Consider the following 18,176-nt stretch of genomic DNA (forward strand, 5'->3'; position numbering starts at 1 on the left):
CCTCCTGTACTCAGAACAACAAGTGTTCATAGCTCACTGGGGATAATAGCTTTACTATTACACGCACAAAATTTTGAATATACAAAAATCCACTGGTCTTCAGAGAAGCAAACCTTTTTGACAAGAGTTGGTGACACAATTTGTTAGATTACAGGTGGAAATTTCCCATCCCGCCAGACACAGGAATCACAGCGGGCCGGATATGGACAGTGCAAAGGTCCGTTAACCTCAAACAGGGTTTTCTGGCATTGGGGCAAGTGCAGCTGGAAAATACATGTCTCTTTTCAATTGACTTCTCTGGATTCCTGAAAAGCTAATCAGTGTGTGGCAGTACCATATTCCTATATTAGCATGTGCTGTTCCCCATTGGGTGAAAGGGTTCTTTTCCCCCTACCCATTAGTACCGTCCATCGATCACTATTGCTTCAGGAGATGGTAACCAGATGTTATTCCTAACAAATACATTAACGCACTCCTAGAAAATTCCTTCATTTCATATTTTATTAAAGATAAAGTGTAGTAAGTACTAAAATATATTTTGTTGGGGCCTAGCGGTATTATCGCTGGACTATTAACCCAGAAACTCATCTATTGTTCTGGGGACATGGGTTCAAATCTCGCCACAGCAGATGGTAGAATTTGAATTCAATAAAATAAAATCTGGAATTAAGAATCTACTGATAACCACAAAATCATTGTTGATTGTCGGAAAAACCCATCTTGTTCACTAGCGCCCTTTAGGGAAGGAAATCTGCCATCCTTACCCAGCCTGGCCTACATGTGACTCCAGAGCCACAGCAATGTGGTTGACTCTTAACTACCCTCAGGCAACTAGGAATGGGTAATAAATGCTGGCCAGCCAGCGACGCCCATGTCCCAGGAAAGAATAAAAAAACTAAAGCCTGCTTCTATTAATTGAGGCAATATCTTTTTTTTAAGTTTATTCATTATTACCAAAACCACTGTGTCACCATGCTGCCTTACGTAAGTTATTGACCAGGAAGCTGATGAAAATATATTAATGTGTTTGTTCAGTGGATATCTGGGCTAGACAGACTTTGGTCTCCCAGGGAATTAAGGGATTTGGGGAGTGGGTGGAAAAATGAAGTTGAGGTTCAGGATCAGCCCTGATCGTATGGAATGGTGCAGCAGCTCAATGGGCCTACTCCTGATGCTATCTCCTTGTTTATCGTACAAAACAATTTCAACCCAGATTTGTCTTTTTAAATCTTAGGTGAAGAAAATGGTTGTCTAAATGTCTGACTAACTAGTAACTTTTTTAACTACATTCAATTTATACATTGAATGTGTTGAATGTTCAGGGGAATTAAAGGTTATGGGGAGCAGGCGGGAAAGTGGAACTGATCCACTTCAGATCAGCCATGATCTTATTGAATGGCGGGGCAGGCTCGAAGGGCTAGATGGCCTACTCCTGCTCCTATTTCTTATGTTCTTATGTTCATTCCATATTCCTTTATATTGTCACGTAGTATCTATAGAAAACGGGTTCAAAGATGTGGGCACAGGAGGGTATGTTTGTTATGGGAGGGTGGGAACAGTCAAGCACAATAATAGAACAAAGGCCAAACAAAGAAATTTACAGCATAGGAACAGGGCCTTCAATCCTCCAAGCCTGTACCAGTCATGATACCCTAACTAAAATAAAAAAAACCTTCTGCCCTCAGAGGACTGTACTCCTCCAACTGTCTGTGCAGAGTCTGCATCTCCTCCCCATGTCTGCATGGGTTTCCTCCAGGGGCTCTAGTTTCTTCCCTCTGTCCGAAAGATGTGCTGGTTAGGTGCACTGGCCATGCTAAATTCTCCCTCAGTGTACCCAAGCAGGCACCTGCATATGTCAACTGGGGGATTTTCACAGTAACTTCATTGCAGTGTTAATGTAATTATGTAAGTGTACAGACTCCTCCTTATTCCCAAAGCTCAGTAACCATCACAGCTATAAACAAAAGACTCATGAACTGACAACACTGTGGTTAACAGATTTGTTCAAAAAATACATCACTCAATTAGACAACAATTAATTAGATAACTTCCTGCCTATAATTTTAGTAAACTTTCACACCCTACGTTGCACTGTCTGTAAAGGTTGTGAAGGCCGGAAACCCTCAAAAAAAGTATTTGGATGAGCACTTGAAATACCATAACATTCAAGAATATGGGACAAGTGCTGGAAAATGGGATTAGCGCACCTTTAGCGGTAGATATTTGTGCCGATGTGCTGGAGGGCTTTTTCTGCGCTTCACGGTATGATTCTTCAGGGAGTTATTCCACTGGGGATCGTTAAGGATCAGGGTGTGAAGGAGAATGTAACATTGGTGTCCTGAACACTTCCTTAAACTATTTTTGAGTCAAATTAAAGAAAGCTCTTAAAGAGACATCTTTCAGCCAGAATTGGCAGTGGAACCTATAAGAATAGCCAGTTTAAATTCTAATGCCCTAGTGGCTATTTAGAAGGCTTGTACTTAGATTGATGGGACTGCTCCGAGCCCAACATTTTCTCATGCACATGAAACCGTGCAGTTTTGTTTCTCAAACATACTTTAAGCATTTTCTTTTAACGTTAGATGCAAACTTGGTAATCTGGCTGGATCATGTTTCCACCAACAACTTTTACAGTTCCCCCACGTGGCTTTGTCGTTCCTTTCTGGATCTTTAATCTTATGTTAGACGATAAATTCAAGAGTATCCTCGTGAAACAAACCTTTAGAGGTTCTTCACCTCTTCATTTAAGCTCTGCTCGCACTTTGTAAGAAAGGTGTGCCTACAAGTTTGAAAGCGTTTAGCTCTGCAGTTTTCCAGAGTTTGCACATATGTTTGCTATTTAAAATGGTGCTGCTTGCAGTGAATGCCACATCAAACTGAAGGGCGTGGTTACTTCTGCTCTCCTTCAAATCCCAAGTGAAAATCTTCCAAAAAGCAAGGCACAAGAAATCATTAACTCACATTATGAGCAATTTTAAAGTAAATCATCCCAAAATGTATTTTTTTTTACTCTTATTTTTTTCTAAAGACAAGTCCTTGAAGCAGTGGATAAGACTACACAATGTGTGCCAGGAAGACAGTCCAGGATCTTATGGTACAAAAAAAATGTCTTGTTTCAGTTCCACGCCACTCTTCAGTTCTCTGACCAATGCTGCCACCCAGTGGCTACAGATATTACAGACACAGGCGGTGTGGTTGTGTGCTGACAAATCCTCCAGGCAGAGGTTGGGATTTTCAGGCCATACTCACCCCAAAACTGGAAAATCCCGCCTGAGGTCAAGGAGCTTAGCGTGGTCTGCCCCCACCCATCCCGTCTCACCTGTCATGACTCACATGGCAGATGGGAAAAAATCCCCCCAATAGAATCACAGAGCACAGAAACAGGCCCTTCGGCCCAACTGGTCCATGCAGACCATGGTGCCCTCCCAGCTATTCCCAATTGTCCGTGTTTGGTCCGTATCACTCCAATCCTTTCCTATCCATGTGCTGATCCAAATGCTTTTTAAATGGAAATGAAGTCATCATCACTCGCGCGTTATCAGAAGAATGTTGAAATGTTTGTTTGTGCTATTTGCATTTAGTGCCAAAACTAAAGCAGCGTTCCACAGGCCAGAGCTCCAACACACTCTGCATGGGAATACCATTGTTGCTGAATGAATGTTTTCACCAAAGAGTCACAATAATCGCCCTGGGAGGGAAGAAGGAAGTTAAATGGTGCAGTAATTGGTGTTATAGGTAAAAATATTCCATCAGAACAGCACAATAGCTATTTTGCACTTAACACATAAAAGGCCATCAGTTTATGGCTAATGGGAGGATGTTTACAAGGACAGCAAGGAAATTGCTTTGTTCATTGGGAGGTAGAGAGATAGATTACGGAAAGCCAACCAATAAAATAGGGTTTTTAAAAATTCATTTAGGGAATGTGGCCATCGCTGGCCAGGGCACCATTTATTGCCGATCCCTAATTGCCCTTGAAAAGGTGGTGGTGAGCTGCCTCCTTGAACTGCTGCAGTCCATGTGGTGTAGGTACCCCTACAGTGCCATTAGGGATGGAATTCCAAGATTTTGACCCAATGACAGTGAAGGAACATCTGTATCTTTCTAAGTCAGGATGGCCAGTGGCTTGGAGGGGAACTTGCAAGTGCTTGTGTTCCCCATGTGTCTGATACCCTTGTCCTTCTAGATGGAAGTGATTGTGGGTTCGGAAGATGTTGTCTAAGGAGTCGTGGTGAGTTCCTGCAGTGCATCTTCTGGATGGCACATACTGCTGCTACTGTGCGATGGAGGGAGTAATTGTTCGTGGATATGGCGCCAATCAAGTGGGCTGCTTTGTCCTGAATGGTGTCAAGCTTCTTGGGTGTTTTTGGAGCTGCACTCAACCAGGCAAGTTGGGAGTATTCCATCACACTCGTGACTTGTGCCTTGCAGATGGTGGACAGGCTTTAGGGAGTCAAGAGGTGAGTTACTCATCGCAGGATTCCTAACCTCTGATGCGCTCTCGTAGTCACAGTATTTATATGACTCATCCAGATTCTGGTCAACAGTAACCCCCAGGATGTGGGAGCTTCTGCAAAGGTAGTGCCATTAGCATTGTTACTCATCTTCTGAAAGTTCTAAAATTAATAATAGTGCCCTACCTTTGGGAAAAGATATTGACCATCTACCTTGTCTTTGCCTCTCATTATTTTATAGAACTCTAATAAGGTCACCCCTCAGCCTCCTACACTCCAGGGTGTAGTTAGCAAATATCACTGACGTGGATGAAAATGATCACTGCATTGATTCTGATGACTATCTTTTGTACTATGATGACATGACAGATCAGCCATGATCTTATTGAATGGCGGGGCAGGCTCGAAGGGCTGGATGGCCTACTCCTGCTCCTATTTCTTATGTTCTTATGTACACATGTAGTCCGTAGAGATCATTCCTTTGCTAACGTAACTGCCAAATAGAAGCTACCAAATAGAAGATTCAAGCCTGAAGCACCACCTGCTGGTGAAATTCTAGTACAGCAACAAGTGCTGACAGACTCATTGTGAAATCCCCCAATCAATTTGGGTGGAATTGGAGTGAATGGGTTACAGATATGATTACAGATATGCCAGAGCATCTTCCAAATGGCCATCATTCGTGTGCCACCTGTGAGTGTGGACAGTTTGTTCAACCGTGGATCCACCAAAGATAATCCTCGACATAGAGTCATAGGGTGGGATTTTATGGCATCGCTCAAGCGAGACCGGAAATCCCCACCCAAGGTCAACAGACATTCCCATTGTCCACCCCTCGCCTGCTCCAATTCTATGCCAGGCCAGGCGGTAGAATTCCGACATTAGAGTCATGACATTTTACAGCACAGGAAGAGGTCTCTTTGGCCCATTGTGTCTGTGCCAGTCATCAAGCAGTTATCTATTCCTAATCCCATTTTCCAACACTTGATCCATAACTTTCAACGCTGTGGTGTTTCAAATGCTCTTTTAAATGATTCTTAAACGTTTTGAGGGTTCCTGCCTCTACCATCTTTCAAGCAGTGAGTTCCAGATTCCCACCACCCTCCGAGTGAAAGCTTTTTTTCCCCTCAAATCCCCTCGAAATCTCCTTCCTCTTGCCTTAAATCAATGCCCCCTGGTTATTGACCCCTCTACTAAAGGGAGAAGTTTCTTCCCATATACCCCACCTATGTCCGTTATAATTTAGTAATCCTCGATTAGTTCCCTCCTCAGCCTTCTCTGCTCTAAGGAAAACAACCCCAGCCTATCTATCCTCTCAGCGTAGCTGAAACATCGCAGGCCAGGCAACATCCCGGTGAATCTCCTCTGCACCCTCTCTAGTGCAAAAACATCCTCACTGGATGCCTACAAGACAGGTATTTCTCAATAGAATGGGATAACGATAAAAATCAGTTCTAATTCCTTCCATCTCACCTCCAAGAGGTTTGCAGTTGAATCTAGCACTGGTTGTAACTGTGAATAGCAACCCCGCTGTGCAGATGCTGGCATTGGACTGGGGTAAACACAGTAAGAAGTCTCACAACACCAGGTTAAAGTCCAACCAGTTTATTTGACAGTAAACCCACAAGCTTTCGGAAACGCTGTTCCTTCATCAGGTGTGTCACAAATAGGGAGCATGAGGCTGACTGGGCCATCAATTAGGACTCATCAGGGAACTCTTTTCCTGTCGAACCAAATAATTGAAATCAGACTTAAATTAACAGCTCAAAAAAAGGGCAGCTCCCTAAAAGGAGGGGGAACCACCCGAAACAAGAAACACAAAGCAGAAAGGAAACTTAAAACATCAACTTAAAATATGATTAAAGGCATCAATAATACACTAGGACTCAAGCCAACCTCATTAGCCTGGCTGAAGTTATCACAACCACCATCAGGAACATTCTTTCTGAGTCTCCCCAGACTAATCCTATTAGAAATTTATAAGTTTCTATGAGATCAATTAAGATCCTATTTCTTTGATCAAGTACCTGTCCTACTCCCTCCTTGTGTGGCTCTCAAATCGTTTTCTCGATGGTCATACATGCACAAGGGAACAAGTAATTATTTGGAGTGTTTCGTATCCTCAGTATTCAAAAGCATTTCATGGCCAATTAGTATTTTTCCTGCACAGTGACTGTTGTTATGTAGGCAAACAGCTAGCCAATTTGCACAGTGCGAATAGGCAGTGTCCATCTTTCATAAACTGAATCACAGCATCTACGGTGTTTATGTGAAAACGTTTGCAAACACAGAATGCAGATGTTGAAGAAACAATACAAAATGGCCACGCTGTTATAGGAGCAAAGCTCCCAGCCACAAGAGGGCGATAACATCACTTCTGACCTCATTTTTCACATCCAATGCCAAAAGTAAGTAAAAACCAACCAAGTTGAATCTATGCAAACAGCTTCTTCAGCTCAAACTGAACTCCTAGACGAATTTAGGTGTTCATAGAATAGAGCCATAGAGGTTTACAGCATGGAAACAGGTCCTTCGGCCCAACTTGTCCATGTCGCCATTTTTTTTAAACCCTTAGCTAGTCCCAATTCCCTGCATTCGGCCCATATCCCTCTACACCCATCTTACCCATGTAACTATGAGGTCAAATGGGTTGGACTGAAGAATCAAAAATGAGTAATCACACTTTAGGAATTAGACAGTACAAAACACTCAAGGAAGAAAGAAGGGCAAACTCATAGGAAAAATGGTGAGAAATATGTAGATAGTTTGGCAGAACTAGTTAGGGATTTCAACAACCCTAGTAATTAGCTAGGTTGAAATCAATGTGAAAGGCGCAAAATTCTTAAAAAGTGCTTAGGAAAACATTTTTACACATTATCCAGCAAATCCAACCGAGGGCAGTCACAGTCTCTGATTTAGGGAATAAAACTGAGCAGGTAGAAGGGTAATTACTGGAAGAGGATTCTGGTGTTTGATCATAAATCATAGCATCATTACAGAAAAGGACAAATATAGACCAGGAGTAAAAGCTCTCAACTAGGGAAAGATATTGGTTGTCAAATAGGAGGCAGAGAGTGGGGGTCAATGGGTGCTATTCGGATTGGCGGTTGGTGACTAGTGGGGTGCCCCAGGGGTCGGTGCTGGGGCCTCAGCTATTTACCATTTATATAGATGATCTGGAGGAGGGAACCGAGTGCAGGGTGTCGAAATTTGCTGATGACACCAAGATTGGGGGAAAGGCAAATTGTGCGGAGGGTGTGGAGAGTCTGCAGAAGGATCTAGATAGGCTGGGCGAATGGGCCAGGAAATGGCAAATGGAATTTAATGTTGGCAAGTGTGAGGTGGTCCACTTTGGTAGGAAGAATGGTAGGAAGGACTATTACTTACGTGGCGAAAAACTGCAGCAGGCGACGGTGCAGAGGGACCTCGGGGTCCTTGTGCATGAGTCGCAAAAACCCAGCTTGCAGGTGCAGCAGGTGGTCAGGAAGGCAAATGGGATGCTGGCCTTCATAGCGAGGGGGATTGAATATAAAAGTAGGGAGGTCTTGCTGCAGCTGTATAGGGCATTGGTGAGGCCGCAGCTGGAGTACTGTGTGCAGTTTTGGGCGCCGCACCTGCGCAAGGATATTTTGGCCCTGGAGGGAGTGCAGAGGAGGTTTACTAGGCTGATACCGGAGTTGAGGGGATTGAGCTATGAGGAGAGGCTGAATAAACTAGGCTTGTACTCGTTAGAGTTTAGAAGAATGAGGGGAGATCTCATTGAGACGTATAAGATGATGAATGGGATGGATAGGATAGAGGTGGAGAGACTCTTCCCGCTCAAAAAAGACAGTAGGACTAGGGGGCACAGCCTCAAGATAAAGGGGAGGCGGTTTAGAACGGAGTTGAGGAGGAACTTCTTCACTCAAAGGGTGGTGAATCTCTGGAATTCTCTGCCCGTTGAAGTGGTGGAGGCTGCCTCGCTAAATATTTTTAAGAAGCGGGTTGATGGGTTCTTGATAAGAGAGGGGATTAAGGGTTATGGGGAGAGGGCGGGAAAGTGGAACTGAGCCACAACAGATCAGCCATGATCTTATTGAATGGCGGGGCAGGCTCGAAGGGCTAGATGGCCTACTCCTGCTCCTATTTCTTATGTTCTTATGTTCTTATATAGAAGTCTGAGATCACATACCAGCCAAGTCAAGAACAGCTTCTTCCCCACTGCCATCAGACTTTTGAATTAATCTACCATATATTAAGTTGATCTTTCTCTACACCCTAGCTGTGACTATATTCTGCACCCTCTCCTTTCCTTCTCCCCTATGTACTCTATGAACAGTATGCTTAGTCTGTAAAGCACACAAGAAACAATGCTTTTTACTATATCTCAATACACACATCAATAATAAATCAAATCAAAACCAATTCTGCTAAGCTGTGATGTGATTTTGTGAAAATGAACCAAATGCCATTTGAAAATAAATCAGTATCAGAGTGATGGGAAGCATTTAGGGAAAATATACTAAGTGTTCAGAACAAATACATTCCCATGAAGAAAGAAAAGGTTGGAATTCCAAAATCTAGACACTAGCTATTTGAAATAACTCCCCAGAGTCCAGTGTTCCTTCACTAGATTCCCTTTATTTACACACTCAGTTCCACTCCTAAATGCTTCAGGTACACAATCAGAACCAAGAGCACCAGTGAACCTGACACTCCCATATTTATATACAGGTGAGGTTCCCTGATTAAGCTCATAACTGCCTGCCCAATCAAGGAGTTCCTACTCCAAGAGGCCAACCTGATGGGCCTGGTTGAAGTCATTGCACCATTAGAGGACACAGGAGGTTAAGACTAAAAGGGAAACCTTGTGTCAGATACCAAGGGGGCGATTTTGAGGCTTTTGCCGGACGGGATCATGAAGCTATTTACAACAAGCTGGAGGATATCTGCAGCCAAGAAAACACGAATCTTAAGAGTAATATAGACAACGGTTCCGTTGCACAGGAGGTGAGGCTGGAAAATGCAGTAAGTCATTCAAAAGACCATTGACTGCAGCAGGAACAGAAAATCCCACTGGTGGAAAATTCCACCCACGGTAGTCTAGCTTAATTTGTGTTATCTACAATTCGAGCATCTCCCTGGTCTTGTATTATATGTTGCGACTAATAAAGGAAAGTATTTGCGTTCTGCCTTCAGGGATGTGCATAAATGCACGCCAAGGTCCCTTTACTCCTCTACACTTTTCAGAGTCCTACCATTTATTGTGTATTCCGTTGCCCTGTTTACCCTGTCTAAAGGCATTACTTCAATTTCGTTGGAGTAAATTCCATTTACCCCATCCAACCAGTCCATTGATAGCTTCCTGCGATTCCTGGCTATCAAACATGCAAACATCTTCATCATGTCCCCTACATTTAAGTCTAACTCACTGATTTATATACCACACAAAAGTAGGGGACCCAGTACTGAACACTGTGGGATTCCACTAGAAATAATTTACCACTTACTTAATGATCCATTGACCATTAGACTTTGATTTCTACCACTGAGCCAAGTTTGGATGTAACCTGCCACTTCCCTTTAGATACCATCAATTTTACCTTAATGTGACCTTGTCAAAATCCTTGCTAAAATCCATGGAGATCCATGGTGCTACCCTCAAAAACTCTCCTTGTTACCTCCTCAAATAAATTCAATGAAGTTGCTAAGATAGACCTTCCCTTAACAAATCCATGTTGACTGCCTTGGATTAATTTATGCCTTTCCAAATCATGATTAATACCATCCCTTAGAACTTTTTCCAACAACTTGCTCGGCACCAAGATGTCCAAGACTTGTCTGACTGGCCCTGCAACCCCTAGACCTTACTGACCTGATTGGGAAGTTGGAGTATTTCCATGGTGTCCATTTCTTCAGGGTACAATCCCAACAGTGGTCACTACTCCTGGTGGTGCTGCTGAGACTGGTGAGCTGTCAGACTTCAGGTGGATGGGCTGGTCCTGAGGGGAGAGAAGTCTTCATTAATAGGGACAATTGACCCGAAGGTAATCAATTAGTTGCCTGACCCCCTTAAAATATGGCTCTGGCTATCACAGATCATTAAAGCAGGATCATGGCCTACTTTTGGGTCCATTTTTGGGAGCCCTACCACGAGAATAAAATTAACTCCATTTCTCAATTCCGTAGGAGTTGCCATTCTTTTGGACAAACCAATTAAACAGAATTAAACAAATTGAGGGACAAAGCAAGAAAGGCAGCCCCTTAAAGGGAACAGTCCAAAACCAAAACAAAAAGCAGAAATTAAACTTCAAGTATCAAACCAAAAGGTGATTAAAAGGATCAATAACACACTCCACTCCCTGCGGTGCCCAACGGGTGTGGAAGGCCTCAATGCACGTGGACACTGCATGCTCCCTCTCCAGGGACACCCGGCCTTGAATATAGCTGTGGTAGAGAGGCAGACATGTAGGTTGGACAACCCCCTTGGTCACCTGCTGCCTGGGCCCATGGGTGCTGCCTGAGCTGCTGAGTATTGGCAGCATTTTTGTTTTTATTCCATAGCCATTGCGTTAGCTTGCTTCTACTTCAAGAAATATTCTGGTGCCTTGGGTTCGAATCTTAAATCCTTAGTGGGGATTAAATCAATATAGAGAGATTTAGGAGACGAAGTTAATACTTACTGCACACCAGGTATATAAGATTGGAGCCAATGGTCAGGTGCAGTGGAGTTTTATTTCCTGAGTCTACTTGAAATATAAACAAAACATCTCACTGAGTCAGTCAGCCACATCAGCATTTCAAACATCATAGAATCCTGACAGTGCAGAAGGAGGCCATTCAGCCCATCGAGGCTGCACTGACAACACCCCCACCCAGGCTCTATGCCCACTTATTTATTCCACTAATCCCCCGAACACTAAGGGACAATTTAACATAGTCAATCAACTTAACCCACACACCTTTGGACTGTGGGAGGAAACTCATGCAGACACGGGAGAACATGCAAACTCCGCACAGCCAGTCACCCGAGACCGGAATTGAACCCAGATTCCTGGCGCTGTGAGGCAGCAGTGCTAACCAAAAGATGAAAGCCTTTTTATCTCTTCACTATTTTTAAACTGCTGGGCATGAATTCTGACGTGTAGCAATTAGGACTTTGGCCAAATGTGGGATTGTAAAACCAATCCTATGGCTAAAATGAAGGCAATGACACAAATAATATAATTTAGTATGTTACATATGAGGGTTCAGTCACTGCTATTTTTCTGTGATATAAGATAACACAATTTAAATAAATAATCTGCATTCAAAGGGTTAATTATTTCAAATGACCTATTCCATGAGCGCAGCTGTCCTCCAAGCTAATATTTATACATGTACCTCATAGTGCATTTTTCAGCAAGTTAACTATCCATGTTGATGCTATGGGTTCCTCCTGGAAGTATTCACCCATGAGTTGCTTTTCATAGAATCCCTACAGTGCGGAAGGAGGCCCATTGAGTCTGCACCAACCACAATCTCACCCAGGCCCTATTCCCATCACTCCACATATTTACCCTGTTAATCCCCTGATAGTAGGGTCAATTTAACATGACCAATTAACCTAAACTGCACATCTGTGGACTGTGAGAGGAAACCAGAGCATCTAGAGGAAACCCATGCAGACACGAGGAGAATGTGCAAACTGCACACAGACAGTGACCCAAGGCCAGAATTGAACCTAGGTCCCTGACGCTGTGAGGCAACAGTGCTAACCACTGTGCCGTCCTTGCAGAACGCAATCCTTTTGACAAGAAAGATCACTCTGCCCCTTCATATTCTTTAGTTCTTTCCCTTTATGATAGTTTATCCAATTCAGTTTGTGCGCAATGAGATCTGGTTCAGCAGTAGTGATGATGTAACATACAAAGTGATGTGAAACAGCTACTTACATTGCTTGCATTTCCAAATCATTGGACGATTCCAGAAAATGAAATGGCTTCATTTCCTTAGTCTTGATGTGATTAATGCTTACACAAATCACATCCCATTATGTCGGCCTCATTACCTGTCTCCAAATGTAACTAATTGCCCTCATGAAAACCTCTTTGATGGATGGCATGCGAAGCTTACAATGACATATATGCCAGGAGGTACTTCTGCTCACAGGGAGGAACCATTTGCGACATTTTGCTTAGAATTTAAATGACTGTTACATCGTGTTCACCATGACACTAAAAAAATCCTGAGGGAAGATTGTTACATCCGCTTGCACAGTTATTACAGTGTGAGGAATGCTGAACACTTGGTACAAAATATTGGTTTATCTTTTTCATTTTTACCTTTTTTTTGAAGGTAGATTTCGGCTGGAGTCCTTTATTGAGCTTAGACACACACTGTGCGACCGGCATGTGGCAGAATCAAGAGACCCGAGGATTGATAGAAGTTGGTCCCCCATTCTCACCAGTGTGCGAAATGAAGAGGTCACAACTGGGCTTACGAACCCACAGTCCAGTGTAATCAGGCCAATCTTCAGAGGGAGGATTGAACATTCTGTTGCACGGAAGGGGGAAAATTGGAATGATTCTGCTTCTCTAGGCTCCACAGGATGTGGATTTCTCCATGTTCATTCCAGCATTCCAGACTCCCAGGGAAAAAGTTCACCATTCAGATCTCTATCTCATTATTGTAACCGTGTCTGTGTGGTGAAAATTTAAAGAAGAAAAACGTTCCCACCGATGTGACACGGTGAATGTTCAATCTTTATTTTTCGTATTGACATCTAAAACTTGGAAGTCATGAATCTCCTAAAGTCGACTGTCATGAACAAATGGTATTATGAACATTTCTTCGAAAGCAACTATGCCTGATCAATGCCAATGTGCTTGGATATTCAGACTATCCACAGGAATATACAAAACCAAATGAAAATGAATCATCCCGGCAGTGAAATGTCCTGTCTATTGCATAGATAGTGAAACCACACACTGACTGACAGCAGATAAGTCCTGGCTGGAGACAATACACATCTCTTTAAGCTGTGCTTAATGCTCTCTCCACTCACATTGTCTATACCATTAAGACTTGATTACCCGTAAAGACTCGCATTCTGATCATTATTTCGTAAATTGAGTTTGTGTCTTTATATGCCTTGTTTGTGAACTGAACTCCCATGTACCAGAGGAAGGAGCAGCATTCCAAAAGCTAGTGGCTTTTACTACCAAATAAACCTATTGGACTTTAACGTAGTGTTGTGAGACTTCTTACTGTGACAGCAGATAAGGCAGGCCATTGTGCCTCCTGATTAGATTCCAAGCTTATTCTCACTCCCATATTTCCATACATGTAATTTCCATTTAATTAATTAAGTGCGGACTGAATTGTACTGAAACTGAATAAATGTAAATTTCAAATTTGATCTCTAAGTGCTCCATTTTGCCAATACACTCATTATACGTAACTGAACAGCACAAGCCTGAGTTTTAGCTCACCAATTGCTGACCACTTTCCCAACTGTTAGGTTTTTGAGGCAACAATGATTTGGATTTCTATTGCTCCAGAAATGTTTCATCTGATCATAATCCATAATCACTGATATAACTGAGCCTCCGATATTGACCGGGACTATTCGTTTTTGATCCGTTTCAGATTTCTGCAGCATAACTCGGGAAGAACTGCACAGAGATAACAAAGAACAGCACAGAACAGTTTTTGATAAGCGAGGGGATTAAGGGTTATGGGGAGAGGGCGGGAATGTGGAACTGAGCCACGACAGATCAGCCATGATCTTATTGAATGGCGGGGCAGGCTCGAAGGGCTAGATGGCCTACTCCTGCTCCTATTTCTTATGTTCTTAACAGGAACAGGCCCTTTGGCCCACCAAGTCTGTGCTGCCACAGATGCCTCTCTAATCTAATATTTTCTTGTCTCTACATAGTTCATATCCCTCTATTCTCTGCCCGTATCCAAATGCCTCTTGAACATTGTTACAGGATCTGCTTCCATCATCTCCTCTGGCAACTTGTTCCAGGCATTCACCACCCTTTGTGTGAAAAACTTGCCCCTTTGCATCTCTCTTAAACTTTCTGCCTCGCACTTTCAACCTATGCCCCCGAATAATTGACCCTTCGACCCTGGGAAAAAGATTCTGACTACCCACTCCATCCAAACCTGCCATAATCTTGTAAACATCCAACAGGTCCCACCTCATCCTCCGATGCTCCAATGAAAATACTCCAAGTTGGTTCAGTCTTTCTTCATAGTCCATGTCCTCCAAACCAGCAACATCCTGGTAAATCTCTTCTGCAGCCTTTCCAATGCATCAACATCCTTCCGGTAGTGTGGTGACAAGAATTGTACACAATACTCCTAACCACAGTCTTATACAGCTGCAACATGATTTTTCAGAAACAGGAACAGCTCCCAAGTACTACCCCCCAGTTTCTTATGAGTGATCGAGAACTTGTTTGGGGCAATAGGAGGAAATGCAGACATTATGGCTACTCCACTGATATTCAAGGCTTTGTGTTGATGCATTTCTCAGGTTCGACCTGTAAATCGGTGAGCAGGCAAAGAGCTGCCCCTGCTGCATTAGGATTAGGGTTAGGGAAACAGCTCTTTCCAAACAGCAACTTTCAAAGACCATAAAATATAGAAGCAGAATTAGGCCGTTCAGCCCATCACATCTACTCCAAAAGGCATTTCAAGGTCCCACTGAGATTTGAACTCAGATCACTGGATTCAAAGTCCAGAGTGCTAACCATTACACCATGGGACCAACCTACATGGTATACTCTCATGCAGCAGAATCTCTAACACCATGTAAATGTTAAAGCCCAGGCTAAAAACTCCAAGGCAAATAATACAGTTTGTCTAGACTTCAATTTTTGCATTTTGGCATCAGGGTGAGCATAAGATCTTTCACTCCAAGTATGATTCAAGTGATCCATTAAGAAGCCTTCATCAAAACAAACTTTACTTAAGAACACAGTTAGAATATAACAAAAAGAATTAGCATAACATTTATAAATTAAAATACTGAGGCATGGCAAAATATAACCTTTAACAGCTAGCTATCTCTGTTGTTGCAATTTACAGCAATATCCCATAGACATACAGCCTTCTTCAGAATTAGTTAGCATGATAACAAGCAGACTCGCATGATGTTGGGTTTTCAGTTATTTAACACCTCTGGACAGAAACCAGACAGCAGTTTCCAAACAGCAACTCTCAGAGAAAGACCATAAGGAAGAGGAGCAGAATTAGGCCATTCAGCCCATCACATCTGCTCTGAAAAGATTTTGAGGCCCCACTGAGATTTGAACTCAGATCACTGGAGTCAAAGTCCAGAGTGCTAACCATTACACCATAGGACCACCCTCTCACACAACATAATCTCCAACAAAGAAACTTACTTCCTCACAGATTCAAGTCTCCAATTTCAGATTGGTGTGCTGTTGTATATTCAATACCTTCAAAAAAAACCACTTCAGTAAAAACAAAAAATACAGTACAGCAAGCAATGCTAAGGAAAATCTACTTTCACTAGAGGCTTCTGACAAAGGGTAATCCAGACTCAAAACATTGGTTCTATTCTCTCTCCACAGATGCCATCAGACCTGCTGAGTTTTTCCAACATTTTCTTTGGAAGTATTATTGACATAGTCCCAAGCTATTTCCCCCATATCACTGCAATTTTTCTCCTTCCAATAAAAATGCTTTTGAAAGTTAAATTGAATTTATCTCCACCATTGTTTGAAAGAGTGAGTTTCAGAACATGGCAACTCACTCAATAAAATAATTCCTTCTCATCTCAATTTTTGTTACCATTTGCTCATTATTTTAACTCTGGGTGGGGTTTTCCCATCCTGCCCATGACTGGAATCGTAGTGGGTGGGACATGGGCCATGGAAATGTTCATTGACCTCGGGCAGGATGTTCCAACATTGGCACCATTTGGCAGGAAACTCCCGTCCTCTGTGTCCTCTCTTAATTAACCATCCAATCAACTGAAACTGCTTATCATTATTCACTTCAACAGAAACACTTATAATTTTGAACATCTCTATTAACTCTCCCCATTAACTTTCCCTGCTCTCAATCACAGCTTCTCTCATCTCTCCACGTAATTAAACTTGTTCAAACAAGTTTCAAATAGTCACTTGGAGAACAGAACTTGACTATTGCTGAAAGAAAGAGACATGCAGTCAAATACCAAATTTCTAAGGGAACAACAATTTATACTGCATAAGAAAAGGGTGCTGATTGGTTGGTAAGTGGCTCTGAGACGTTGCTATGGAGAATGCAGTAGCGAACAATTATTTCCCAAGCTATTGTTTAAATTCAAAAAAAGACAAATCTTGGTTGGTTGAGGTGTTGCTATGTGGAAAATTCCAGCAAATCACTGTTCCCCTATGCTTTTGTTGAATTGAAACAGACGCAATTCCTGGACGTGTTCTTCCTGTTTGCAGAGTGGGGATGAAGAGCGTATCAGCCATGATTGAATGGAGGAGCAGACTGAATGGGCTGAATGGACTAATTCTGCTCCTATATCTTAGGAACTTAGAACATAAGAACATAAGAAATAGGAGCAGGAGTAGGCCATCTAGCCCTTCGAGCCTGCCCCGCCATTCAATAAGATCATGGCTGATCTGAAATGGGTCAGTTCCACTTTCCCACTTTCTCCCCATAACCCTTAATTCCCCTGTCTATCAAAAACCTATCTACCCGTGACTTAAATATATTTAGCGAGGTAGCCTCCACCACTTCAACGGGCAGAGAATTCCAGAGATTCACCACCCTTTGAGTGAAGAAGTTCCTCCTCAACTCTGTTCTAAACCGCCCCCCCCCTTATCTTGAGGCTGTGCCCTCTAGTCCTGCTGTCCTTTCTGAGCGGGAAGAACCTCTCCACCTCTACCCTATCCATCCCTTTCATCATCTTATACGTCTCAATGAGATCTCCCCTCATCCTTCTAAACTCTATCAAGTACAAGCCCAGTCCATTCAGCCTCTCCTCATAGCTCAACCCTCTCAACTCCAGTACCAGCCTAGTGAACCTCCTCTGCACTTCCTCCAAGGCCAAAATATCCTTGCGCAAGTGTGGCGACCAAAACTGCACACAGTACTCCAGCTTATAAGTACAAGGCCCTACCTATAAATATACATAGGTTCTAGCAAGTGTAAGTGGGCCATAGCGCGAGCCCTTTACAATTTGGTATTCCTGCATCTGTCCCAGAGAATTTTTCAGCATGTTCAAGCATTCAGTGGGAATACCACTTTTCCCACCCAAGTTGACTCTTTTTTTAAAAGGGAGAAAATTCCACCAACAATCTTTTGTTTGATTCATTTTGTGATTGCATGATATACCATAGAACCAGACCTAAAGTGCAGAATGAGGCCTCTCAGCCCATTTATAATACACAAAAATGTACACTACTGATGTTGAGGCAATTTCCTCATTCAGAATCTTTAACGATGGAGCCTGTGAGAAATTCAAAGGTCATTTAACCCTTAGTAGGCATGAAGTAATTGGAATCCAATAGTGGGCTTTCACACATCTTTTAGTGGAAATTACCATCAGTACTATGTTAATAATTTGGATGAGAATTTAGGAGGCATGGTTAGTAAATTTGCAGATGACACCAAGATTGGTGGCATAGTAGACAGTGAAGAAGGTTATCTAGGATTGCAATGGGATCTTGGTCAATTAGGCCAGTGGGCTGACGAATGGCAGATGGAGTTTAATTTAGATAAATGTGAGGT

The 18,176-nt window shown here is 42.7% G+C and overlaps 2 non-coding genes across 2 annotated transcripts; both read right to left on the minus strand.

Moving 5' to 3' along the window:
- Positions 1–15,120: 15,120 nt before the first annotated feature.
- Positions 15,121–15,192, minus strand: trnaq-uug (transfer RNA glutamine (anticodon UUG)). Its single transcript has one exon. It is a non-coding gene; the product is annotated as a tRNA-Gln (tRNA).
- Positions 15,193–15,718: 526 nt separating this feature from the next.
- trnaq-uug (transfer RNA glutamine (anticodon UUG)) lies at positions 15,719–15,790 on the minus strand. Its single transcript has one exon. It is a non-coding gene; the product is annotated as a tRNA-Gln (tRNA).
- Positions 15,791–18,176: the final 2,386 nt, after the last annotated feature.

Source organism: Carcharhinus amblyrhynchos, chromosome 27 (assembly GCF_965287045.1).
Source record: "Carcharhinus amblyrhynchos chromosome 27, sCarAmb.v2.hapA, whole genome shotgun sequence".
Taxonomy (NCBI): Eukaryota; Metazoa; Chordata; class Chondrichthyes; order Carcharhiniformes; family Carcharhinidae; genus Carcharhinus; species Carcharhinus amblyrhynchos.